Source organism: Pleurodeles waltl, chromosome 8, assembly GCF_031143425.1.
Source record: "Pleurodeles waltl isolate 20211129_DDA chromosome 8, aPleWal1.hap1.20221129, whole genome shotgun sequence".
Classification (NCBI taxonomy): Eukaryota; Metazoa; Chordata; class Amphibia; order Caudata; family Salamandridae; genus Pleurodeles; species Pleurodeles waltl.
The window spans coordinates 1,309,623,212-1,309,650,714 of record NC_090447.1 but is presented as its reverse complement, the minus strand read 5'-3'; the positions used below and the strand labels follow the sequence as shown (position 1 = coordinate 1,309,650,714).

Sequence of the window (27,503 nt, the reverse complement as noted above, 5' to 3'; positions counted from 1 at the left end):
GCTAGCCTTCTCCACAGTAAAAACACCAATTGCAAGTTTGTACTGCTGGAACATGTATACATTGATGATCCTCTTTCTAATACCAAGCACCTGATCTTAGGGCTCCATAAACCTACCTAAGGGTGGCTTACATATATTAAAAAGGGAGGATTGGGGTTTTCCATTACTTTAAATGGCAAAGTCGAGTTTACAGTTTAAAACTGCCCTTCCAGTCTGCAGTGGCAAACTGGGAGCCATGTGTTTGTCATTGTCACATCCAGGATGGCATAACCAGTGCCTCAATCCTTGGGGTGACTCTCTAGTTTACAGTTCCTGAGTACTCTGGATACCATATATTAGGTACTTACAAGTAAATTAGCTTATTCCAGTTGGGTACGAGCCAGGATACCATCTATTAGGGACGTACAAGTAAATTAGGTTATGACAATGGGGCATGAGCCAATCAAACATGCACACTTTAAGGTTAGGGCACTGGGAGGTCTGGTTAGTAGGCTTCAATGCACTCTCAGAGTCAAATAATCAACAGCATCATCCCAAAACTTTGTGGGTGGCCATACAAAAAGAGGCATTTCCTTGCAAAAAGCAAGCGATCACCTGTAGAGAATCAGGACTCCTCATACAAACAGTTAACCTCCTGATTTTACTACTTTAAGCCTGATTTTGAAAGAAACTAATTCTATTTATGCCTACCAGTGTAGGAAAATGGCTCCTTTTTGCAGTTACCCCCCCACCGCCCCACACACACACACACTTTTTGCCTGATATTGATGCTGACTTGACTGAGAGTGTGCTGGGACTCTGCTAATCAGTACTAGTGTTCTTTGTAAAAGGTACCAGTGGTACCAAGGGCCTCTGACCAGGGAAGGTCCCTAAGGGCTGTAACATGTGTTGTGCCACCCTAAGTGACTCCTCACCTAACACATGCACACTGCCATTGCAGATTGTTTGTGTTGGTGGGGATAAAACAGCAAAGTCGAAATGGCATCCCCCTCAGGGTGCCATGCACACAAAAAACTGCCTGTGGCAGAGGTAAGTTACCCCTCTAGCAGGCCTTAAAGCCCTAAGGCAGGGTGCACTATACCAAGGGTGAGGGCATAGTTGCATGAGCAATATGCCCCTATAGTGTCTAAGTCCATTCTTAGACATTGTACGTACAGTGTGCCCATATTAACTATATGGTCTTGGAGTTTGTCAAAACAATTCCATAATGGCTACACTGAATACTGGGAAGTTTGGATTCAAACGTCTAAGAATATTAAACCCACATTGATGCTAGTGTTGGATTTATTAAAAAATTTACACAGAGGGTATCTTAGAGATGCCCCCTGTATTGTACCCAATCCTTCAGTGCAGGACTGACTGGTCTGTGCCAGCCTGCCACTGAGAGACAAATTTCTGGCCCCCTGGGGTGAGGGCCTTTGTGCTCTCTGGTGCCAGAAACAAAGCCTGCACTGAGTGGAGGTGCTTCACACCTCCCCCTGCAGGAACTGTAACACCTGGCGGTGAGCCTCAGAGGCTCAAGCCTGGTGTTACAGTGCCCTGAGGACACTCCAGCCAGTGGAGATGCCCGCCCCCTGGATGAGCCCTACTTTTGGCGGCAAGTCCACAGGGATAATGAGAAAAACAAGGAGGAGTCACCCCCCTCAGCCAAGACCACCCTAAGGTGTCCAGAGCTGAAGTGACCCCTCCTTGAGAAATCCTCCATCTTGCTTTGGATGATTAGGACCAATAGGGATAGGGATGTGCCTCCCCTCCCCAGAAGGAGTGGGCACAAAGAGGGTGTAGCCACCCTCAGGGACTGTAGCCATTGGCTACTGCCCCCTGACCCTAACACACCCCTAAATGTAGTATTTAGGGGCGACACTGAACCCAGATCATCAGATTCCTGACGACCTCACAAGAAGAAGAAGGACTGCTGAGCTGAAAACCCGGCAGAGGAGAGAAGAAGACGACAACTGACTTTTCCCCAGCCCTACCAGCCTGTCTTCTGCTTCAAAGACCATGCAACCAAAAAGCGATGCGTTCTACAGGACCAGCGATCCCTGAAAAGCCTCGGGGGACTGCCTGCAACACCGAGGACCAAGAACTCCCATAGGATGGGCAGCGGCTCTGCCCAACCAGAAGAAAATACATCCATCTTTAAATGGACTCCCAACTCACTCCAGAAGCGTGAGCCCCCACTACTCTGCACCTGTTGCCCCCGGCCTGTGATAGACAAACCAACTATCCAGAGAGGACCTCCAGTTGACTCCAACGACGTGTCCACCTTGGACTGACCTCTCTGCATCCCCACGACGACGCCTACAGAGGGAATCACAAGGGCCCCCCTGACCGCAACTGCCCGGGACAAAGATATCCGATGCATGGAGAAGCACTGCACCCACAGCCCCCAGGCCCGTGAGAAACCAACCACCGGTGCAGCAGTGCCCCAGAGACTGAACCCGTAGGTGTGGTACGTACCTCAGAAACTGTACTGTACTTACCTCCCCCAAGGAACTGTTGAAAATTGCAGTGTCCACGTTTAAAATAGCTTTTGGCCATTTTGATGAACACTGTATACAATATTGATTTGATTCAAAGTCCTAACTATTACTATGCAAAGTACCTTCCATTTAATGTACTTACCTGCTAAATGAATCCTGTGGTTCTAAAAATGAATTAAGAAAATAATATTTTTCTATATAGAAACCTATTGGCCTGGAGTTAAGTCACTGAGGGGGTCATTCTGACCCCGGCGGGCGACGCCCGCCGGGCGGAAACCGCCCAAACACCGCCCGCGGTCAAATGACCGCAGGGACCATTCTAACTTTCCCGCTGGGCCGGCGGGCGATCTTCAAAAGATCGCCCGCCGGCCCAGCGGGAAAGCCCCAGCAAAGATGAAGCCGGCTCCGAATGGAGCCGGCGGATTTGCTGGGGTGCGACGGGTGCAGTTGCACCCGTCGCGATTTTCAGTGTTTGCCAAGCAGACACTAAAAATCTTAATGGGGCCCTGTTAAGGGGCCCCTGCACTGCCCATGCCAGTGGCATGGGCAGTGCAGGGGCCCCCAGGGGCCCCACGACACCCGTTCCCGCCAGCCTCTTCCTGGCAGTTTACACCGCCAGGAACAGGCTGGCGGGAAGGGGGTCGGAATCCCCATGGCGGCGCTGCTTGCAGCGCCGCCATGGAGGATTCCTTTGGCCAGGGGAAAACCGTCGGGAAACCACCGGTTTCCCTTTTCTGACCGCGGCTTTACCGCCGCGGTCAGAATTGGCCAGGAAGCACCGCCAGCCTGTTGGCGGTGCTTCCGTGGTCGTTGGCCCTGGCGGTCAATGACCGCCAGGGTCAGAATGACCCCCTGAGTGTGTGTTTTCACTTATTGCTTGTGTGTGTACAACAAATGCCTAACACTACTCTCTGATGAGCCTAACTGCTCGACAACACTACCACAAATAGAGCATTAGTATTATTTATTATTGCCTCTGTCAAGCCTCTTGGGGAACCCCTGAACTCTGTGCACACTATATCTCATTTTTATACAGTATATACAGACCAGCTTCCTACAGCCAGTCATACAGGTTTTTATGTTTATTTTTAAGTTGAGAGTGGTTGCCCCAAAAAAATGCTTGCCTGTACTCTACAAAAACCGGACAAATATGAAGACATCTGATATTCTGACCCAAGCCACTAAATTGATCATAGGATCTGTTATTCACTCTGAATATTTTAATTAGTTCTTGTGTCTTTGCTTATTTGAATCAAAACTAGTAAGTGGGAAGATGGTTATAGAATCGGCCTTTTGAAGAAAGAGTATTTGATTACAAACTCCTTAAGCTTGCCTTTTGTGGGTCTTGTCTTGATATAAGACTGTATTACCAGTTAGACAAACCCATAGATCTTTTGTTATGTTTTGTATTAATTAGCTACCCTTTTGGGTGATGAAGGCACTGTGAAGGTTAAACTATGAAATAAGTGTTCCTCCAGGCTGTGCATGTTATCCATTGACAAGATCAGTGATGCAGTTTCTACATTTTCCATTTCTGAAAAGGAAATGGTCCTTTGTTACACTCCAAAATATTTTAACAGTTGGCGGTTGCCACTGGGTAGTTACAGTTAGGACCACGTTTCCATTGAAAATTGATTATTTGGTTGGCTAATAACTTTGGCCCTGTTTGGCGAATCTTTGAGAAACTTTCCAAAAGAAAAGCCTCATTCACCTCAGCTCCATCCAGGAATGTTTTTGGGTCATCTGTCATGCTGAGGCTGAGAAAAACGGTCGGGTGCAAAATGCCTTTATCCCATGCATATTTTCCAGAGGAAAATTTAACAGGTTTACTGCAAAAACAGATAAATGAATTTACTCTGAATTTGGCAGAGAGCTAGATCTTGATTCCGATAGCATACGTTTTGTGGTGTAAATTCATTCAATAGTTTTTGAGGAATTAAGGTTCAACATTGATGTATATTTCACAATACAGATCCACCAACAACGATTCGTGGACCCGTGAGCTCAAGTGCACATTGTGTTTGACTGGCTGCAACATGAAGGAAAAGTTGTGGCCACTACCTTAGCACTCTTGGATTCTGCCCCAGATTCATACAAAATAATTTAAAATAAGATATAAAGGGGCATGGCGGGGGTAGCCTTATCCCCTGGGCAATGCAAAATGTCCCAGAGGTTCATCGTCTGGGGTCAAATAAAAAAAAAACATGTTTTTTGGGAGGTTCTGTGGATTTGTGAATTGCCGCGAGCACTAGTGTGGCCCTCTGGAGAATCGCAGCAGTTCCATGGCACAACAAAATAAAAGGGGTTAGGCGCCTGCGAGGGAGTTGGTGCATGGCTTGGCCAGGGCCTGCTGCCAGACATCACCATACACGGCAATGGACATCCTACTTTCCGTTGAAACAAAATAGACATTTGCTGCACAAAATAAGCAGTAAAGTGAGTTAGCAATTGTAGTAATATCTTACCTTACATTTAATTTAAAAACAAAACACTTGCAGATTCACTGAAAAAAACAAAGGCTGAAAGGACGTTTTAGTTACGTGGAAATGTCAGTTAAAACGCAATGTAACAAAACCACTGAAATTCATCAGTTATAGTTATTGCAAGTAACTATAACTTGTGCCCTTATGTAACTCTAATTTGCACCCTTGCCTTTCTCCGCTCATACCCTCATATATTACATTACTCATTTTTTTATTTTGATTTCAGAAGTACAGTACAATGCACAGAATGTAACAATAATCCATGCAGTAATTATAAAAACATTTCATTTTTAATTTATGGACAGCAGTCCATTACTGAACAGCGAAACCACACCCAAACAATCCTCTAAAATGTACAACGCAAGCAAAAGCAATTCATCAAATTCATGCTAATGAAACATGATTCCATATTTTACAAAACCTCTTTAAGCTAGCCACCTGAATTGTGTACAACCTCTCTCTCCTTGACTCTTTACGTCTTATTTCACCAGTCGGGAAAGCCGGGGACAGCTATGGTCCTCCAATTTTTTTAAAACTAGCAATTGTGCCACTAACGTTGAGATAATAATTCTCTTTTGATGCCACAACACTTTATTCAGTATATAATAGCCCTATCAGTGGATTTTGGGGAATCTCAATCTCTAGTTGATTTACTAAAACTCTAAGACTAGCCCCCCAGAAAATCATCCAGTTTGCTACAATGACAAATAATATAGGACTAATCTCCACTCTCTGAAATACTGCATCTAAAATATTGATCCAGTGGTCTTTACTAACTTTATTTAAAAATCGTGGAGTCCTGTAAAGCAACCACATAAAGTGAAATTGTATTACACAAACATTTGCGCCCTCAGTAATTTAAAATTCAGTTAACTTGTTCTTGTCAGATAGCCTTAGTTAATTGTATCCCCTCATCACTTAGCCATTTTGATGAGATCTGGCTAATTATATCTATTTTATCCAGTGATCGCAGATACCTATATTCAGCCTCCACTTACTTCTTATGGGGAGTGCAAGTTAAGTTCTTCACTAACTCAGTTTTTTTCCACCAGACTCTTAACCTCGATGTACTGTAAGTCACAGTAAAGGGCTCCATATGACCATTGCAGCCAAGCTTTATTATTAACAATTTGTGGTTTAATTTCTTTCCAAGTTTTAAATTTTTTGCCCAAGAGGTCAGCTAATTTTACAATGCCATTATCTTCCTAGCTTTTAACAATCACTGGGTCCAGAAGCTTCCCATGACCCCATTCATGATGCTCGAGGGTTGATTCTAAATTTACTTAGGGGAAGCCATAATGTGTAAAGAATTGTACTTTTCTTTTAAAAACAAACATTGCAGTGTATTATAGCTCACTTTTTTAGGAGATTTAGTTAATCGTAAAGGATCCTATATTTGATCCATTTGGTCACTTTGTAAATGATTAGGGACAGAGCAGGTTTTCCGAAATCTAAAATTATATTTTGCAAACTGAGGAAAGTATTGAATTTTTAGATTGGGAAGAGCCAACCCACATTCCTACCAGACTCCTATGTAAAGTGCAGATGGCTAGTCTTGGGCTATTAGTCCACGAAAAAGACAAAATTGTGGAGTTCACAATCTTAAAAAAACAAGAGTATAAGATACAAAGTGCTGCAACAAATAAAAAATTAAATGAGGGAAGAAACCACATTTTTATTAAGGCTACCCTGCCTAAATGCGTAGGAGGCAGTGGCATTCATTTATTTAAAATTCCTTTATTTTTATTTATAAAGACCTGATAAATCATGTTGTATATCCCACCAATATTTTCAGTATAAAAGATGTCCAAATGATGTTTTGGTCAAGTTTGTACGCATGCTCGAAATTCTGGGAGCCACTTATCAACTGAACAATTACTAAGAATTATTTCTGTTTTAGCCTTGTTAACTTTGTATCCACTCAAAATATGAAAGCAAATCTCAAAAGCTTTTTCCTGCACCACCTTATCAGGTGCCAATTATAATAGAACATCATTGGCCTTAAGTTTAGTTCTTGCCATCTAAGGCATAGGTGCTGTAATAACTTTGCCTTGCCAAATGACCTGCACTAAGAGTTCAATGACAAAAACAAAAAGGAGAGGTGAAAAGAGACAGCCTTGCCTAGTTCCACACTGAACTTTGAATATGCTAACTTCAGATGTGTTGAAAATTAATTTGGCTTCAGTGTTAATATACATTTTTTTAATAAATCCCATGGTCTGGGGGTGAGGATCCAAACCTCCTGAATCTAAAAAAGTGTTTCCTAGACCATGAGATGAAACAGCTCCTGGGAACTTTTTTATAGCACACATATCAAGAGCTTGGTTTGAATAGTTGGTATTCGTGCAGAGCCACTGCCCTGCAATAAAACCGTTCTGGTCTCCATGAATTAGCCTCACTGCAAATTTATTCAACTTTCTTGCAGTCAATTTCATAATGATTTTATAATCCTAATTGTAGGAGGCTGGCTCAGGTTATGGTGTACACCTATGGTGTGGCACCCCATACTGAGTCCAGTCAACCCTTAGTGATAGTGTTTAGGTGTCCAGATAGCAAAAGCTCTATAGGGGTAGCTGTGGTGAGCAGCTAAAGCTTATCCAGGAGAAATGTAAAGCACTTGCAATACCACAATAGTCAGTAACTGTTACACAAGAAAGAACCACACAAGGTGTTGCAAAAATAAAGGATTTGTTATTACAACACTAAGACTATACTAACATTGGTGTATCTCCATTTGGAAATATCAACACACAAAATACACACTTAGCAACAAGCAGGAAAACAGAAATACATGGTACTCTGTTGGAGGAGGGGGGTGCGAACCATATACCAAGAAAGTTCTATAAGAATAGAGGTGCCCAACCAAGGTAAGTGTGTTAGGATCCCAGGGGCTATGGAATTAGATCACCAGAGGTAAAAATTAGAAATCCCACAGGCACCCGGGTGCAGGGTTGTTATGGAGCCAGGTGTTCCATAGGCTAACACAGGACCGTCATGCTTGGATTTTTTTGGATTCAGGACTCTTCCCAGTGGACCCCTAGGAAACCAGTTTGCACAAAGAATGTTGGAGAATGCCCCCACCCGTGGATACCCAGGAGGCCACAGTACCTATACTAGGGAGCACAGGTGCATAGGGGTGAAGTGGCATTGGAAACCCTTGTTGAAGTCAGTGGATGCCTCAGTTGTGCAGCTGCCATCCCGACCTGTGGACCAGGCCGGTGGAACCAAAAGGTCGATTCCAGATGTGAAGAATCTGAAAAAGAGGGGGACAGTGTCCAGACCACTTGGAGATGTCCAGGTGGTGCAGGTTGGCAGTGTTCACCCTCTTAGAGGTGAAGTTCCTGCAGGGCATTGAAGAAAAAAGACCAGCTGTGGAGTCCAGGGGAATGCAGGAGATTCTTGGAATCACCCATGAGCAGTGGGACATCTGTCGCCGGATTGTAGGAGAGTCTGTGGCTGGCAGGACCACCAACAAGCCTTGGTAAGTGCAATTAGTTGTTGCAGGGAAGATTGTAGGTTTTTGGGGACCAGCAAGGTCCTAGTAACTCAAGCCTTGGAAGAGAGTCACGGCAGGCCTTCAGCGGAAAGGAAAGCCAGCCAGAATCAGAGGAACCCCATGATTGACCCACTGGCAGCAGGCACCGGAAGACACAGAGAGGCCTCCGCAGCACAGCAAAAAAGAAGTCGCAGGAGCTGCAGATTGGAAGCTGAATCTGGAGTTACAGAGTGCTGAAGATCTATAGGCTAGATAGGAGCTCGCAGATCTCTTGGAGGAAGAGTCAACAAGCCTTGGCAAGAGCTACAGTCGCTGTGCACAGGGGATCCGTTCCAGTGGCTGCAGCAAGGGTCCATCAGCTCCCAAGTTGTTCAGAAGACAAGTTGGACCTTGAGAGAACTAGAGAACCACCACCTGTGAGCAGAGCCTTTACATTGTCCATGGGACAGTAGGATACATAAGCCACTGGTCGTTATCTTGAGGTGCCTGTGAATGCAGGGAAGTAACTCCTTCAGTCCAAGAGAAATACCTTCTTGCTTCTTGGATTCAGGCAGAGTCCTTATGACCCTGGAGGATGCACAGCCACTGATGTTGCAGAAATCTTGCAGGAGTTGGAGAAACAATGTTGCAGTGGGAGCTCTCCCAACTGGATACAGTCCTGTTTCAGTTACAAAAGCAGACCAGCAGCGGTGCCGGAGGCCAGGAGCAGAAGATGTCTTGGAGAGAGTTGCTTGAAGAGTCTTGCCTTACAGATCTGAGGACCACCCTTGGGGGAGCCCTTAAGTAACCCTAAAAGGGGGTTGGTCACTCTCTTTAGTGACCCACCTATCAGAGGGGGACAGGATGTCATCTTCTTGGCCTAACCAGTCAGATGCTTCTAGGGGCCTGTGCCCACCTTGGAACCCCCAGAGTACATGGGATCATGCAGCTATCACTGGAATTGGCGTAGTTGCATGAATCCAACATTTTTTATACCAAACATGTCTAGGTTCGGAGAAGCGATTATGTAGTTGCAGCACTCGTATTGACCACTGTCCACTACATACTTCAAGATGGCTTTTTCGCACTTACAAAACCCAAGGAATGGAGTGTGCTCATGCAGGGGTACCCTCACAGTTATGGACATGCACCCTGCCCTTGTGCTGAAGGACCTACCAGAGGGATGACTGACAGTGTATAAGAGCAGTGACCTAGACGTAAGCCAAGCCTTATATCTGAAGCGAAAGGCGCAAGCACCATTTTACGCAGGCTGCACTGGCAAGCCTGCAGACTCGGTTTGCATGGGCTCTCATGGGTGGCAAAATACATGCTGCAGCCCATGTGAGACCCCTGGTGTACCAGTGCCCTGAGTACCTAAGTACCGTATGGTAGGGGCTTACTTGGGTGCACCAGCATGCCAATTGTGGTGTAAAAGTTAACAGGTATCTAAATGGTTAGCAGGATCCCAGTTTACTACTGACACCAGGCAAAAAGTGAGGGTATCTATGCTAGAAAGATGCTACTTTCCTACACTGAGTTCCACTCGAGACGAAAAGTGTTGCTGAGTGAGTGCCACTTTGGAAACTCCAACAAGCAAACCAGCTGAAATTGCGCAATCTGTGCGGAGGTGAACAGATCTACCCAAGGCACTCCCCACTGCTGAAAGAGACCTTGCGCCACCTCCAGATGGATACGCCATTCGTAATCGACCAGACATTGATGGTTGAGTGTGTCCACTCTGGTGTTCAGAGAACCTGCCAGATGTTGAACCACCAGGGAGAGGCTCTGATGTTCCAGCCATGTCCAGAGGCAGAGAGCTTCCTGACCAAGGGTCCACAACCCATCCCCTCCCCTACAAGGATCGAGCCTCTTGGACCTGAAAACCTGCAAATTTCTCTGCAACTTCTCTTGCATTTGCCAATGCTTGTTTGTGGTCCTGCTGACCTCTGACCCTACTGCAATCTGGCGTCCAACATGGGACAGCTTGTGGGCGACTCCAAGGATCTTCCTGCATCCCCTGGACTCCGCAGCTGAACTTCTTCCTTCACCGACCTGCAGGAACTTCACCTCTAGGAAGGTGGGCATTGTTTACCTGCACCGCCTAGACATCCCTGAGTGGTGTGGACACTGCCCTTTTCTTTTTCAGGTTCTACTAGTCTGGAATCCATCCTTGGGTTCCACTGACCTGGTCCACGGGTCGCGACAGCAGCTGGACACGCAAGACACCCATTGATTCCAACAAAGGTTTCCTAAGTCATTTCAGCCCTATGCACCTGGGCTCCCTGGTGAAGGTACTTCACTTTGCTCTGTGTCCACGGTTTGGGGCACCATCCAACCTTTCTTGTGCCAACTGGGTTCCCCAGGGTCTTCTGGGAAGGGTCCTATATCCTGAAAATTCCAGCCGCGATGGTCCTGTGTTAGCCTGAAGGATGCACCTTCCGATAATAACTCTGCAGCTAGGCACCTCTGGGATTTCTGATACTTACCTCTGGTAATTCCTTATTCTCCCAGCCCCTGGGATTCTAACACACTTTCCTTGATTGGGCACCTCTATTATTATACAACTTTCTTAGTATATGGTTTGCCCTTACCCGTAGGGTCCCATGTATTTCTAAGCTTTTACTGTTTGTTTCTAAGTATGTTTACTGTGTGTAGATATCTGCAAGTGGAGGTGGAGCTACCCCAATGTTAGGATAGTACTAGTTTTATAATAAAGATTACCTTATTTTTGTAATACTTGGTGTCGTTCTTTCTTGTGTGAACATCACTGACTGACTATTGTGATATTGTAAGTGTTTACACTCTCCTTGATAACCCTGAGCTGCTCACTACAGCTACCCCTAGACAGCTTTGGTTATCTAGGCACCAAAACTCTATCACTAAGGATTGCCTGGACTCAGTATAGGGTTCCACAGCACAAATGTACACCATAAACTTAGCCAGCCTCTTAAACTCAGGCCTCCTTTCTGCCTTTCTGCCTTTCTGCCTTTCCGCCAATACCAATTCTACCCACAGTTTTCAAGAAGATCAAGAACGAGCGGGCCCAAGTCATTCTTGTGGCTCCGGACTGGGCACGAAGTGTGTGGTATCCTGAGGTCTTGAGCATGGCCAGAGATCCTCTGATTCGACTGCCCCTTCGGGAGGATCTTTTGTTGCAGCAGCAGGGGACAGTTCTCCACACAAACCTGTCCAGGCCCGGCCTTCTTGCATGGAGAATCTGCAGCGGCAGTTGACAGCTTTTGACCTCCCACCGGAAGTCTGTAATGTTATCTTGGCAGCCAGGCATTCCTCCACCAAAACGGTGTATGTCTGAAATTAGCATCTTTCTGACCTAGTTACCTCCACTTTTTGCCAGGTGAAAGTGTGTGTAGACTGGGATACTGCTAATCAGGACCCCAGTGTCTGTGCTTTCTCCTCTTAATTTGGTTGCTGGTATACTTTTATACCCCACAATTGGCATACTGGTGCACCCATTTAAGTCCCTAGTATATGGTATTTAGGTACCCAGGGCTTTGGTGCACAAGAGGTCTTCCAGGGGCTGCAGCATGTATCTGATAGAGACTCCTAGCTGCAGATTCCTTACTTTAGAATTTCCTGATGTCAGGCTGGAATCCAGAACTTTTATTGAGCAGTACCCTTGGGCGCGCTATTGGGCGGCGTTGTTCGGATCCACGTGCAGTCGTCTGCATCATTGGAGCCGTTTGTGATGGCACAGTCCCTTATAAAGGCACCACCCAGGCACGTGTATGTCAATTATTTTCCTTTCGCGCCAGTTAAAGTGCAGATCCAGAATCAAGCTACACTCTGTCTTTTTTGAAAGGCCTTAACTTTTTGTTGAAGATTTTTATTGTCTGTGTAAAGGATGACATCTAAGAAGATGGGGTTCAAGCCGTGTGGGGCCTGCCACTGCGCCATTATGGTGTCAGACCCCCATAAGGTATGTCCCTGATGTTTAAACCGAGACCACAACTCAGTCGTGTTCCAACTGCCGGGCCATGGCTCTGAAACCTTTTAGGGAACGGTCCCCGAAGCCCATGGCGGCCTGGTAGTCAACTTCAGCGGGCACGACTCCTTAGAGGTCACGATCCCGGTCTCGAAGGTGGTCGTGGGACCACTCCAGGAGCCCCAAGTCCTCTTCGTCCCACTTGAGGTGCTCCGGGACCTTGGGGAAGAGGCACAAGAAGAGGAAGTCCAAATGGACTTCGACTTCACCTTGCTAGTTGGCTGACAAGGCGAGTCAGAAACATCTACGTTCCAGGCACTGTTCTTCTGAGCCTCTGCTAGGGCTGACTTTGCACCTCCCCCCTTTCCTGGAGCCGGAGCAACCTCAACTCAAAGAGTTTTACGAGCCCATGCGTCTTGCTTTTGAAGGGGCTGGACCCACCGGCTTGCCTTCGGGAACGCGGGGTCGGCAGAGGCCCCATCAGGTTCCACGCCGGTGGCTTCGGCCTCAGCACTGATGGGGTCTCTTGGATCCGATATCAGATCCAGAACGACAGTGAGTCCACACAGTCAGCCCACTGGTGGCACAAGCCCCATTCTTATTACCGATGAGCCAGAACGGTATCACATTATGCCGATTAGAGCCCTAACAGGGGCCGGATCATTGCCTGAAACTTTCTATGATCAGCCATGCACTGGTGAGGAATGGGATGGGTCTCAGGACCCTCTGGAGTCTCAATTGGAGCAAATGGACTGGTATAAGGAGTTAGGAGAGGCCAGTGGACTGGATATCTCTCCAGATACTGGCATGCTATCACCTCCAATGGTGGCTACGGAGGAGGGAGCATTGTATGGTATGGTGGTGCGTAGGGCAGCTCAGGTCTTGGACCTTGATCTGTCTACAGTGCTGGTCAGAACTAACCTCCTGACAGCGGTGCTTCAGCCGGGGGTTTCCACATCGGAACCAATGTTATCCTTTAATGAAGCCCTCACGGATGTCCAGCTGGGGATGTGGACCACCATCGCCCAGCTCCAGGTGATCCTAGCTTCCTTACACAACTCCCCACTCCGGAGAGCTTGGTGGTGCAAGCCTCCACTTCCCATGGCGCCTTCCCTTCCGCTCCCCCAGATAGGGAATCCAAGAGGTTTGACCAGCTTGGGAAGAAGATGTTTTCTTCCTCCAGCCTGGCATTGATGTCGATAAACAACTCATGCCTATTGGCCCATTTTTTCCATACTTTATGGGATAGGGCACAGTAGTTGCGCAGTTGCTGCTGCAGGTCCCAGAGGGCGTGCAGGACACTTTCACGCTTGCAAGCAGATGGGAGAGATACAGCCAAGTTCACTATCAGGTGTGGATTGGACACGACTGGCTCGCTGGATAGAGCGATTTAGTCGATGGTGTCCTTCTAATGCCATTTCTGGTGTTGTACATCTGGCTTTTCGAGGGATGTCCAGGCAAATCTCATGGACATGTCATTCAATGGCCCTATTTGGTGAAAAAGCAGACTCAGTGCTGGAGCGCTTCAAGGTCTCTCGGGCTATGGCCAAGTCCTTGGGCCTCTCGGTGACCCCTCTCCAAGTCTGTTTTTCGCCCCTTTCGAGGCTTCGAAAGGAGTGGGGTACCACAACACCCACAGACCAGCCACTGTCCACCGCCAGGCCCACATCTTGCACAGGGACACAGTTGTGGTGCCTTCATACCCAGAGGGTATGGCCAGAAGTTGTCAACCACCCAGCTTCCCACCCCCATAGTGCCCAAGTCCTCCTAGTGTGATTCTGCAATACCATATGCGTTCAGTTGGAGGGAGGATTCAATTTCATTTCCCTCATTGACGGTCTAGAACATTGGACAAATGGGTCTTGCAGATCATACATAAGGGCTATTCCCTCCCCTTCCAGTCGTTTCCTTCCCCAGAGCCTCTGTCAAAAGAACGGCTGATGGAGGATCACTTAGCTTTGCTCCGCGAGGAAGTTTTGGCTCTCTTGGCCAAGGGAGCCATAGAAAGTCTCCAGATATCAGAAGTAGGTAGTGGTTGTTATTCCCGCTACTTTCTGGTACCCAAAAAGAACAAATGCCTTCACCCTATTCTGGATTTGCGGGACGTCAACCTCTTCCTCAAAAAGGAGAATTTCAAAATGCTCACTCTGGCTTAGGTCTTGTCTGCCCTAGACCAAGGAGACTAGATGGTAGTTTTGGACTTGCAGCAGGATGTGTATTTCCATATCCCCATCCTGCCTGCCCACAGGCATTACTTGCGGTTCAAGGTGGGCCACAACCACTTTCAGTTTACTGTGCTCCTTTTCGGCCTTACCAACGCCCTTCATGTGTTTTCAGGTTTCAGTCTTCCCCTACCTCGACCACTGGCTATTAAAGGCTCCTTTGCCCCAGGCTGTTGTCACCCACCTTCAGACTACGGCAAACCTCCTGCATTCGCTGGGGTTCACTATAAACACGCCAAAGTCATACCTGAATCCCTCTCAGATGCTCCCTTTCATCTGAGCTGTTCTGGACACAGTGCATTTTTGGGCCTATCCTCCTGAGCAGCGAGTCCAGGATATTCAAGTTATGATTCTGATGTTTCGGCCTCTATCCTGGATTTAAGTGAGACAGACTCTGAGGCTGGGCCTCACGGCCTCCTGCATCCACTTAGTAAAACATGCCAGATGGCATATGAGGGCTCTGCAGTGTGACCTGAAGTTCCAATAGGCATAGCTTCGGAGAAATCTCACCGGTACAGTTCAGATCTCGGAGGGAACTGCAAAAGACATGCAATGGTGGTTAATGAACTGCGATTGGGTCAGAAGCAGACTCCTCTCCCTTGCCCAACCAGAGTTTACAGTAGTGACAGATGCTTCACTTCTGGGATGGGGCGGCCATCTGGGAGAGGTGGAGATCAGTGGCCTCTGGTCTCCAGCGGAATCCGGACTCCATATCAACCTACTGGAGCCCTGGGCGATCCGACTGGCATTGAAAGTTTTTCTTCCTGTTGTAAAAAGGAAGATTGTTCAGGTGTTTCCAGACAACACCACTGCAATGTGGTATTGCAACAAGCAGGGCCGTGGACCTATTGTCAAGAGGCCCTGTGTCTCTGGACATGGCTGCAACAGCAGGGCATAACCCTAGTGGTTCAACACTTGGCAGGTTCACTGAACTCCAGGGCAGACAAACTCAGCTATCGATGCCTATCCAATGACAAGTGGTGTCTCCAACAAGAGGTGGCACATGGACTCTTTCAGCAGTGGGGAGAGCCTTGGTTAGATCTGTTTGCCTCCGCAGAGAACGTGCATTGTCAGCAGTATTGCACGTTGGAGTTTCCAAGGCAGCACTTGCTCTGCAACGCTTTTCGTTACGAGTGAAGCTCAGGCATCCTGTACCCCTTTCTGCCCATACCATTTCTGCTCAGAGTTCTCAAGAAGATCAAGAACGACTGGCCCCAAGTAATCCTGGTGGCTCTGGACTGGGCAAGGAGAGTCTGGTATCCCGAGCTTCTGAAAATGGGCATCCATCCTCCGATCGGGCTGCCCCTTCGGGAAAATTTTTTGTCGCAACAGCAGGGAAAGGTTCTCTACCAGAACCTAACTCTGCGCCTTTATGCGTGGAGATTGAGTGCAGCAGTTGACAGCCTTCGACCGCCCTCCCTAAGTCTGTAAAGTTATTTTGGCAGCCAGGCGTCCCTCCACTAATACGGTATATGCCTGCTGTTGGAATTATTTTGTCAATTATTGTACAGAAAGATCTATTATTCCTCTTTCTACTTCTCTCACTAACATTCTTCTCTTTATCTTGTCCCTTGCTCAGCAGGGTTTTGCCTTGGGCACTCTCAAAGGTTATCTTTCTGCCTTATCAGTGTTGCTTTGGCTGCCTGATCAGCCTTCATTATTTAAATCTCCTATTGTACATAGATTTCTCAAAGGGCTTGTACATATATTTCCCCTTATGCCCTTTGTTATGCCTCAGTGGGACTTGAATCTGGTTGTCACATTTATGTGTGCTTCCTTTGAGCTACTGCACAACTGTCCCCTCTGGTTGCTCACAATCGAGACAGCCTTCTTAGTGGCAATACTATCTGCCAGGAGGGTGAGTGAGTTGCAGGCTCTCTCTTCTAAGCAGCCGTATCTCACCATGTTCCTGGACAAGGAGGTACTTTGAACTTGTGCCTCTTTCCATCCCAAGGTGGTGACCGCATTTCACCTGGGTCAGAACATCACCCTGCCCACCTTCTGTGCTCCACAGCATTCCTCTAAGGAAGAGAAGCGTCTCCACTGACTGGACCCAAACAGAGCATTGTCATTCTACCTTGACCACACAAGAGTGCCAGGTGGATGACCAACTCTGTGTGAGGTATGGGGGAGCAAAGAAAGGTCGGGCAGTGCAGAAGCAAGCCATTTTGCGCTGGGTCGTTCTCTGCATTAAGATCTGCTACGTGCTGGCCAAGAAGCAGCCTCCTGAGGGCTTGAGAGCTCATTCCACAAGGGGCAAGGCTGCTACCACTGCGTTAGCACAGGTTTTCCAGTCCTGGACATCTGTCAGGTGGCGACGAGGGCATCCTTGTACACGTTCGCAAGACATAACTGCCTGGACAGTCAGGTCTGTAGAGATGGGCATTTTGCCCGGTCTGTCCTACAAGACTTTATAGTGTGAAGAAGATCTGTCCGCAGCCCACCACCAGGAGGTTATGGCTTGGGTATCTATTCTAAGGTAAGGAATCTGCAGCTAGAAGTCTCTATCAGATGAACAAGTTACTTATCTTCGGAAACGCATTATCTGGTAGAGACTCTATCTAGCTGCAGATTCCTTACACCCACCCATGCCTCCCCACTCTGCAGACACGTGGGGAGGCATGGGTGGGTGTAAGGAATCTGCAGTTAGATAGAGGGAATAGGGTCAGGGATTGTCCCTTTGAGGGCTCTAGTTTTTGAACAGACAAGCTGCTAGTTCTTTCCGTGGCTCTGCGCTTCTCGCTTGGAAGTTAGTGGAAAAGGAACTGCTGTATGCGTGCCTGGATGGTTCTTTTTTAGGCGACCGTGACATCACAGATGGCTCCAACAACGCCACGTGGATCAGAATGGCGCCACCCCGCGTGCAAGGGTATTACTCAGTAAACGTTCCGGATTTAAAGCTGACACCAGGAAATTCTAAGGTAAGGTATCTGCAGCTAGATACAGTTTCTACCAGATAATATGTTACCAAAGGTAAGTAACTTGTTCATCATGCCACCCATGAGAGCCCAGGCAAACTGTGTTTGCAGACCTACCATTACAGCCTGCCTGAAATGATGCATTCACCTTCAGTTAGAAGGGTTGCCTTATATTGCGGTCACTGCACTTGGACACTGTAAGTCACCCGTTGGTAGGCACTTGAGCCCAAAGACAGGGTGCATGTCCCTAAGTGTGAGGGCACTCCTACATGAGCAGGACACACCTACAAACCCCAGACTCCATTCCCTGGGCTTTGTAAGTGTGAGGAAGCCATCTTTACGTATGTAGTGGACTCGGGTCAACACAAGTGCTCCAACTATATAATGGCTTCTCTGAGCTTAGGCATGTTGGGTATTATACATGTTGGAATCATGCAACTACAACGATTCTAGTGCTAGTTGCATGATTCTGTGTACTCTGGGATTCCTTAGAGGATTCCTGAGTTCTGCCTGTGCAACATTATGGGGTCTGGCTACCAGTCCACGCTGCTGCCAACCCCAGACACTGTTCTGCCTTCCTGCTGTTGAGCCTAACTCAAGCAGGGGAAGGCAGAACAAAGGATCTCCTGTAAGTGAAAGGTGTAACCATCTCTCCCTTTGAAATAGGTGTCTTTGGGTTGGGGTGGGTTGGCCTCTGAGTGCTCCAGACTGCTTTGAAGGACACATTTGGTGCCCTCTTTACAAAATCCGGTTTGCACCAGTTGAGGAACCTCAGGTTCCCGCTCTGACACGAAACCATACAAAGGACAGGGGAATGAACACCCCCCTGTACAGCTACTCCCCTAGGGAAGTGCACGGAGCTCTGCCAGGTGGCTACATGATTCTGCCATCTTGAAAATAAGATGTGCTGAGGCACCTGGAAGCATCTGCCTGGTTAGGACAGGTTTTAAGTTTACGTAAGGGCTCCCTTGAGGCTGGGTCTTCAGATTCTTTGAGCAAGTCTCTTCAAGGAACTCTTTTGCAAGACATCTTCTGCTCCTGGCTTCCAGAATCGCTGCTGGTCTGCTTTGGAACTGACGGAAGACGGTATCCAGTTGGGATTACTCCCACTGCAACATTGTTTCTCCATCTCCTGCAAGATGTCTGCAACATCCATGGCTGTGCACCCCACAGGGTCACAAGGACTCTGGCTGCATCCGCAAAATATTGTATCTATGTGTCGTGCACCTGTGCTAGGGCCTCCGTGCGAAGATTCCACAAAGGGCTCACCCGCAAAGCTCAGCAGGACCGTGGAATGATCGGAGAGATATCCAGCTAGATAAGGTTACATCAGTAACTCCGGGAGAAAAAGAATAGAGGAAAGGAACCCCAACCTCTCATGCTCAGTCAATTTCAAAGTCAGATAACTTACAGTGCATAATATGGCCAGGCTCATTATAACGTCTGTACCCATCTCCAACGCACCTCCAAAAGGAACCCGGTTATAAATAATAGAGGAGTGGCGCCACTCAGAGGCTTAAACACTTGCTTTCCCCCAGTGCCTCCACATTGTTTGCTCCAGCCATTATCAGGCATGAGTCAATTCATTGTAATCCAACTCCTGTCCTACGCTCATCTCTCGAAAAGCCTCTGCTGAGCCAGGGCCTCCCTCTGTAGCCCACAGAGTGCCGTCAAGGCACACCAAAGTTTTCTCTACTCATCTATTATCCTCCTGGCTCTTCCATCTTCCGCAACGCGTACCAAGGCATGTTGATAGACTCCACGTAGCCGGTCGAGATGATCCTGATTGTGACAATTTCTGGGTACATCTGCCCCCATTCAAGTCCAACCTGTCATTTGCATCTTCCGCAGTGGAGAAGAACAAGACTTTACCCTCTTGTTGTACCCATGATTTAGCTGGAAACATAAGTTGCCTCTCAATGGATAAGAAAGTGTTTGTTTGTTCGTGCACCCTCTGAATATGGTCAGATTATATGGATATGGGGTGGGCCTCAAACATCAAGGGGCCTTCCACGCGGGCGGTTTGAAGGAGAGTGTCTCTGTCTCGTAAATTGAACAGCTGGGCAATAATGGTGGAGGGCCTGATTTTGGCTGCAGTACAAGGGCCCTATGTGCTTGCTCAATAATAAAAAAAATTGAAAATCTCTTAGGGAGCAAGACCGTAGTGATCTAGTCATCCAAGAAAAGTTCAGTAAATTAGCCCTTCGCTCTTTCAGGGAACCCCACAAATCGCAGATTGTTCCTGTTGGATCCCCCCTCAGCCTGTTCCATGCGGTCAAGTAGGCTACTGGTTTGTTTTTGTAGACGGATGACAGTATCACAGAGAGTATGGACCTCCTGTTGTAAAGCGTTCACATTCTGTTCTGTGGTAGTAACTTGTCCATCACCTTGCGCCAGTCAGTTCTCAGCAGATTAACGACTATAGCGACAAAGTCTATATTATGAGCCATTTAGTCTCTGAAAGTTTGTCTTGCCGCTATTAGGTCTGCTAGGGAAAGATTACCGCTGGATTTTTTCCATGCTGGCATTCTAGCCCCCTACAGTGTCGGCCCTTCTGAGGCTGCAGACTGCTTATAATTGAGGATTTTGTTCGCCTGGGCTGACTCAGTGCCCGTCTTTCACAATGTTATAGGCAGGTCTATCATAGTTTGGAGATCCAGAGGGCATATATATCAGGGAGGAGCTAATAGGCCCCAGATGAGGCCACCGGGTAGCATGCTGCACAGGATTGCGTCACAGAGCTTAGGGCTCTGGTATTTTGTTGGGAGTCACCACCAGTGGGAGAGGCCATCCAAGCATGATTCACCCCACAGGCTCCATGCTGCCCAGATTCGAGGGTGAGACACTTATTCCCAACATGGCATCCAGGGCAACGGTCTCCTCATATCATTCACCACTGCTAGGGGAAGTCAGCTATACCTTTCCGCAGGGTAAGCAATATGCTGTGTCAGCAGTATATTGTGGCAATAACGAGGGTGCGACTATTGCCAACTCCCCTGCGGCTGATAAGTCTCACAATGGCACCCAGCCTGCCGGATCAAGGCAGCAGTGATGGTGTCCCCGGGCCAATGGGTACTTTGCGACACTTAGGGCTTGGCATCACCAATGGGAGGCCAACACAGCTTGTCAACACCTGATCAGTTATCCCAGGGCCTTCCCCCCTGAGGCAGATTCCCCCCAGACTCACCGTAATTATCTATAGCAGCTCCCGGCAACTCTGCCTCGCGGATGGAGCCCTCTCCTGATCTCAGGGAAAGCAGCAGTCGGCCACGAGATAGACCCTCCCCTCCTCATCCATGTATAGGCTCCCCCTTTTGCAAGCCTCCCATCGCTCTCTGTGGCCTGGCTCAGGCCATCGTCCCATCAGATGGCACCCCGGGTCCTAGCTCTACAGTGTCCTCCCTGGGGCTGTCAGGAGGCAAGCATTCATCACTACTGAGGCGTAGGGTGCATGGGTCGCCTTCCCTCCATCCCCGAGGCTTTGGGTTCCGGGTTTCAAAATGGCTGCAGCTGCAAGGCTGCACCCTAGTCTTAATCATTTACGGGCTCAGATTCTCAGCAGAGAGCCCCCAGTGCGCTGCAGGGAGTTATTTGTATAGCATCTTGTCTCTTGGAGTCGGGTCCTCACAGGATTGTGCAGGATATGGGCAGGATGATGTAAACACTGGCGGGAGCACCGAGAGGAGGGCCTAAACAGCCGTCTTACCTGGCTAGGCCCCTTTCACTCTCTTTATACACTTGTTCAAAATAGGTAGAATTCTGAACATAGTTCTTACCATATTAATATTCCCAGAGGTGCCATCTTTGCCTCTTTTAATGCCTTCCGATTTTCTCCAGACCCATTCCTCAACATCTCTTATGTTCAATATTAATCAAATCCTCTAGCTGAGCTTTCTCTTTCTTTATGGATTTAAAGAGAAATATATCTTTAGAGATCACAAAAGCTTGTAGGGAGTCTTTCATAGCATCCTAGACCATAGTAACCATGGGTATGCCTTTATTCTTTTCAAGTAAGTTCTTGATCTCAACCGTACATGTCCTACCGAATTTGCATATTCCAAATAAACTTCATTGAAGACCCATCCTAATATTTCCATATCCATAATTGAAGGGTCTGAGAACCTATTCTGCAACATACGAAATCACTTAAACCTAACTGCAGAGGAGGTCAGAAAAAATCAATACAGGCCACTGTTTTAAATCTGCAGGAAAGGCAAAAGAACTCCCTTTTATGTGGAAAAGCCACTCCCTGGGATCAGTTAATTAAAACAATTTGGAGTATTCCCTAAGAATTCTTGCATTTTAGGGTTATGTTGCTTATTGCTTTGTGTTATGGTGTCTAAAACAGGATTCTGTAAAAAAAAACTAAAATTGCCCCCTGTAGGAAAGTGCTTCTTTTGGCATGGTTACACCCCCCCCCAACCTTAAAACACTCACTGTTGGTCTGATATTGATTCAGACTTCACTGAGAGTGTGCTGGGATCCTAATAACCAGACCCCAGCAGCAGTGTTTTCCCCTTAAACTGTACCATGGTTTCAAACTTCTCAGCACAATAAACCCACACTGATGCCAGTGTTGGATTCATTGTACAATACACCCAGAGGGCATCTTAGAGATGCCCCTTGTATTTTAGCTAACCCTTTAGTGTAAGGCTGACCAGTCTGTGCCAGCCTGTCACACTAAGACAGGTTTCTAACCTCATGGAGTGAGAGCCGTTGTGCTCTCTGAGGCCAGAACCAAAGCCTGCTCTCGGTGGAGGTGCTTCCCCTCTCCCCCTTGCAGGAACTGTAGCACTTGATGTGAGTCTGAATGGCTCAGGCCTCCTGTTCCCTTGCCCCAGGGCAGTCCAGCTAGTGGAGATCCCCGCCCCATCGACAAAGCCCCACTTTTGGCGGTAAGTCTGGCAGACAAATTAGGTAAAACAGGAAGGAGTGACCACTCCAGCTAGGACCACCCCTAAGGTGTCCAGAGCGGAAGTGACCCCCTTCCTGCAGAATTTTACATCTTGGTTTTGAGGACACAGGCCCAATAGAGTTGGGAGTGTGTCCCGCCCCCAAAGAGAGTGGGCACAGGAAGGGTGTAGCCACACTCAGGGACAGTAGCCATTAGCTACTGCCCTCTGACCCCTGTAACTCCATAAATGTAGGATATGAAGGCTCCCCTGTACCTAGCTTGTCAGATTCCTGGTGACCTCAACAAGAGAAGAAATAAGAAGGACTGCTAAGACAAATCCCCAGCAGTGAAGACTCCAGACGACAACTGACTTGGCCCCAGCCCTACTGGTCTGTCTGCTGCTTCAAAGACTCTGCCACCAAAAGGTGACTCATCCAGCAGGACCAGCAACCTCTCCGAACTTCCAGAGGACTGCCTGCCTACCAGAGGACCAAGAACTCCATAGGACAGCAGCCCAGTCTGGAAGAAACCCTCCAGAAGAACTCCAGAACTACTCTGGATCCGTGAGTCCTGCCCACTCTGCACTCGACACCCACAGCCCGTGTCCAGGTGGCCCACCAGCCCAGAGTAGGTCCCCAGGCGATTCTGACCTTGTGTCCACCCTGGGTTGACCTCTCCTGGCCAACATGATGATGTCTGCAGCCTAAATCCAGAGGGCCCTCCTGACCGCGAGAGAACGTGACGAAGATTCCCAACGCCTAAAGGCACCCCTGCACCTGCAGCCCCCTGCCTTGGGGAATCTGACAACAACGTTCGGTAGGCGGCCCTCCTACTTGTCCAGCCTGTGGTTTGCCGGAACCGACCCCATGGACCCAGCCTGCTGCATCTTTGTGACCCCCCGGTGTCTCTCTACTGAAAAGCATTGGGAGCCCAATGCTGTGTTTGCACCCGGCCACCTCTGTGCTGCTGAGGGTGTGTGTTTGGTGTTGACCTTTGCCCCCCCATCTCCCCAGTGCTCACCTAAACCCCCCAGGTCTGCCCTCCTAAGTCGCAGATACTTACCTGCTAGCAGATCAGTTTCTGAGTGTCTCCAGTTTCATAGGATGCCATTCTAAATCTACCTTCAAATTTGACCTCTGCACCCAGCCGGCCTCGTGTTGCTGGTGGTGTAAGTTTGGGGTCATCCTAAACCGAGACCTGTGGACATCCTAACCCCCAGAGACTGGAACTGTAAGTCAAGTACTTACCTCAAAACTGCACTTATACTTTTCCCCAGAGGACTGTTTTGAAAATTGCAGTGTGTCAACTTTTAAAAGTGAAAAGTGTTACTTGCCTGTAAACTGTTTTATTTACAAAATAAATTTAAACTAAGTGTCTTTGATACACATGCTTGATACTTACTTGTAAATGTACGTACCTGCAACAAGATCCTTTTGGTTCTCGAAATAAAGTATCAAAATATATTTTTCCAACGTAAAAACCATTGGCCTGGAGTTAGTCACTGAGTATGTGCCTCATTTATTGACTGTGTTTGTGTACAGCAAATGCTTTGCACTACCCTCTAATATGCCTAAATGCTCGACCACATCACCCCAAAAGAGAGCTTTAGTATTATCTACTTAAGCCTCTGTTAAGCCTCTGGGGAACCCCTGGTAACTGTGCACACTATCTCATTTTGATTTGGTATATACGGAGCCAGCTTCCTACATTGTTGGCAGCGGTGGGATCTACGACTTTGCATTTGCTGGACTACTCAGCCAATACCTGATCACACAACTGCATTCCAAAATTGCCTTTAGATTCAATTGATTTTTGAATCAACAATATTTGTAAAAATTTTAAAGGTCCTGCTAGGGCTTTGGTTAAGTCCCCTTTAGCATTTCTTTTTTTTAGATTTAAAAGTTACTATAGTTAAAGGTTAGTAGCTAGCAGTAGTTTTTAGTTCCTAAAAGTAATCCCCAACTTTAGCAACAAAATGAGCAGCTCAGAGGACATGGTTGTGGAGCTCAACCTCACCCCTTACCTCCATCTTGGAATGAGAGAGTAACTGTCCTCTGCAGACAGAAAAACATCAAAACTGGTTCCAACCCTACAAAAGTGAAGCTCCAGGAGCTCTCGCCAGAGTATTTAAGTGAACTCCCTGCTGAGGAAGAAGACCTCCCCTCAGATGGGGAAGAAGTTAGGGATCCTCAGGATAACCCCTTCTGTGCCCAGGACATAATGGTTACGTCCTCAGGCACAGTGCTCGTGTGCCCAGGACGTAACCATTACGTCCTGGGCACAGAGCCCAGAGAGAGCGCGCTAGCACTCCCTCTGTGGGGTACCCCTCCAAGGCAGGGATGGAAGGGGAAGCCCTTCCCCTTCCACCCCTGACCCCCACCCCCTATGACGTCAGCGCGCAATCGCGCGCTGATTGTCACAGAGGCCTCCTCCCATCGCGCTGGAAGCTCAGCTTCCAGTGCGATCGGAAGAGAAATGCTTTGCATTTCTCTCCTGATCACATGGAGGAGGCCGGAGAGGCTTCAAGGGGAAGGAAATTAATTTCCTTCCCTTTGTAATCCCCACTAGACACCAGGGATTTATTTTCCAAAAGGAAACTGGCATGAGGGGAGCGACCCCTTGGGCAAGGGTCACTCCCAGGGGGGGCATTTTTTTAAGGTCTTTTCTGCCCCTCCCAACCCCGGGGGGCAGATCGGCCTATTATTAGGCCGATCTGCCCCCAGTGGGGGGCAGAAACCTCTAGGCACCAGGGATAATTTTTTTTGTTTTGTTTTTGTTTTGTTTTGTTTTTGTTTTTAGAGGTGGGGAGCGACCCCTTCAGCAAGGGTCGCTCCCATAGGGGGCAAATTATATTTAGGCCATTTCTACCCCCCTGGGGGGCAGATCAGCCTATTTTAATTAGGCCAATCTGCCCCCAAGGAGGGCAGAAACCACTAGGCACCGGGGATTTTTGTTGTTGTTGTTGTTTTACAGATGGGGAGTGACCCCTTAGACAAGGGTCGCTCCCCTGGAGGTAAATTGTATTTAGGCCATTTCTGCAGATGGGGTCAGATCGGCCGATTTTAGGTCGAAACCACTAGGCACCGGGGATCTTTTTTTTGCGCCAATGTCACGCAAGGGGAGCGACCCCGTAGGCAAGGGTCGCTCCCCAGGTGGCTTGGGGGGGGTGTGGGGGCAAATTTATTTTAGGCCATTTCTTCCCCCCCGGGGGCTGTTTGGTTTTTTAGAGATGGGGAGCGACCCATTAGGCAAGGGTCTCTCCCCTGGGGGGGGAAATTGTATTTAGACCATTTCTGCCCCCCTTGGGGGCAGATCGGCCGATTTTAGGTCAATCTGCCCCCAAGGGGGGCAGAAACAACTAGGCACCGGGGATCTTTTTTTTTTTGCGCCAATGTCACGAAAGGGGAGCGACCCTGTAGGCAAGGGTCGCAAATTTATTTTAGACCAATTCTGCCCCCCCCCCCGGGGGCAGATTGGCCTATTGTTATTAGGCCGATCTGCCCCCAGGGGGGCAGAAACCTCTAGGCGCCAGGGCTAAATAATATTTTGTGTGTTTTTTTTTTAGAGATGTAGAGCGACTCATTAGGCAAGGGTCTCTCCCCTGGGGGGCAAATTGTATTTAGACCATTTCTGCCCCCCTTGGGGGCAGAAACAACTAGGCACCTGGGATCTTTTTTTTTGCGCCAATGTCACGCAAGGGGAGTGACCACGTAGGCAAGGGTCGCTCCCCGGGGTTTTTTTCAAATTTTATTTAGACCATTTCTGCCCCCCTTGGGGGCAGATCGGACGATTTTAGGTCAATCCGCCCCCAAGGGGGGCAGAAACAACTAGGCACGGGGATCTTTTTTTTTTGCGCCAATGTCACACAAGGGGAGCGACCCCGTAGGCAAGGGTCGCTCCCCAGGGGGTTGGGGGGGCAAATTTATTTTAGGCCATTTCTGTCATCCCCCCCCCCCCCCCCCCCCCCCCCCCCCCTATTTTTGGAAGGCCCATCTGCTCCCAAGAGGGAGCAGAAAGCCCACCAGAGGCCAGGGAAGATTTTTTTTTCAAAAATAAGAGGGTGGGGGTATGGCCATAACCCCACCCCAAATAAATGGTGCCAAAGTTGTTCTGCCCACCAGTGGGCAGATGGGGCAATTATCCTTGATCTACAACCCGGGGGCAGACAGTCTACTAGATGCCAGGTAATTTTAACAAAAACAAACATTATTGGGGCGGTGGCTACCAACCAGTATGGACCTGGTTGCGCCGCCACCTCAACTAAAGGGGGTAACAGTCTTTCAGCACTCCCCCGCACTCTAAAACATCTTATCCCACAGCAAGCAAGAAGACATTTGATTATTTTGGGTTTTAGTTTTACATTTGGGCCATGAGAACTTGGCTTACTCTCAAAATCGTCCCCCTTGGAATGGTGAGGGCTGCACTTTATGGACTTTGGGACGTTGCCATGTAGAAAAATCCACAAGACCTAGACACATCTGAAAACTAAACATCTGGGTGATTCCAGGGTGGTGTGTTTTACATGCACACCACACCATTTTTGTACCCACAATCCCCTGCAAACCTTCAACTTTGCTGGAAATCACACATTTTTCCCATGTTTTTTGTGATGGAACCTTCCGGAATCTGCAGGAATCCACAAAATTCCTACCACCCAGCAATGTCTCCTCTATACCAATACAAATTCTGCTGCACTTGTCAGCCTAAAAATGTTTTTTTGCAAACTGCCCTTTTGGACCCCGTTTGTTCCCCCTCAATATCGACATGTTTTTGGCTCTTCCCTTTCACAAGCACTTGGCCCACCTACACAAATGAGGTATCATTTTTACCGAGAGACTGAGGGGAACATTGGGTGGTATGAAATGTGTCCCAGTGCGGTGATCCCACAAAAAATGTGGGAAAAATTTGATTTGTTTTAGCTAAATTTGAGGTTTGCAGAGGATTCTGGGTAAGAAAATATTGGGGGATCCACGCAAGTCACACCTCACTGGACTCCCTCGGGTATCTAGTTTTCAGAAATGTCTGGGTTTGGTAGGTTTCCCTAGAAGGCTGCTGAGCCCAGGACCAAAAACGCAGGTCCCCCCC

General features: G+C 48.1%; 1 protein-coding gene across 4 annotated transcripts in view; it reads left to right on the top strand.

The window, feature by feature from the left end:
• The window catches only part of PARP4 (poly(ADP-ribose) polymerase family member 4), a 1,744,976-nt gene that overhangs the window by 572,455 nt on the left and 1,145,018 nt on the right, over nucleotides 1-27,503 (top strand). The gene's annotated exons all lie outside the window — the stretch shown is intronic.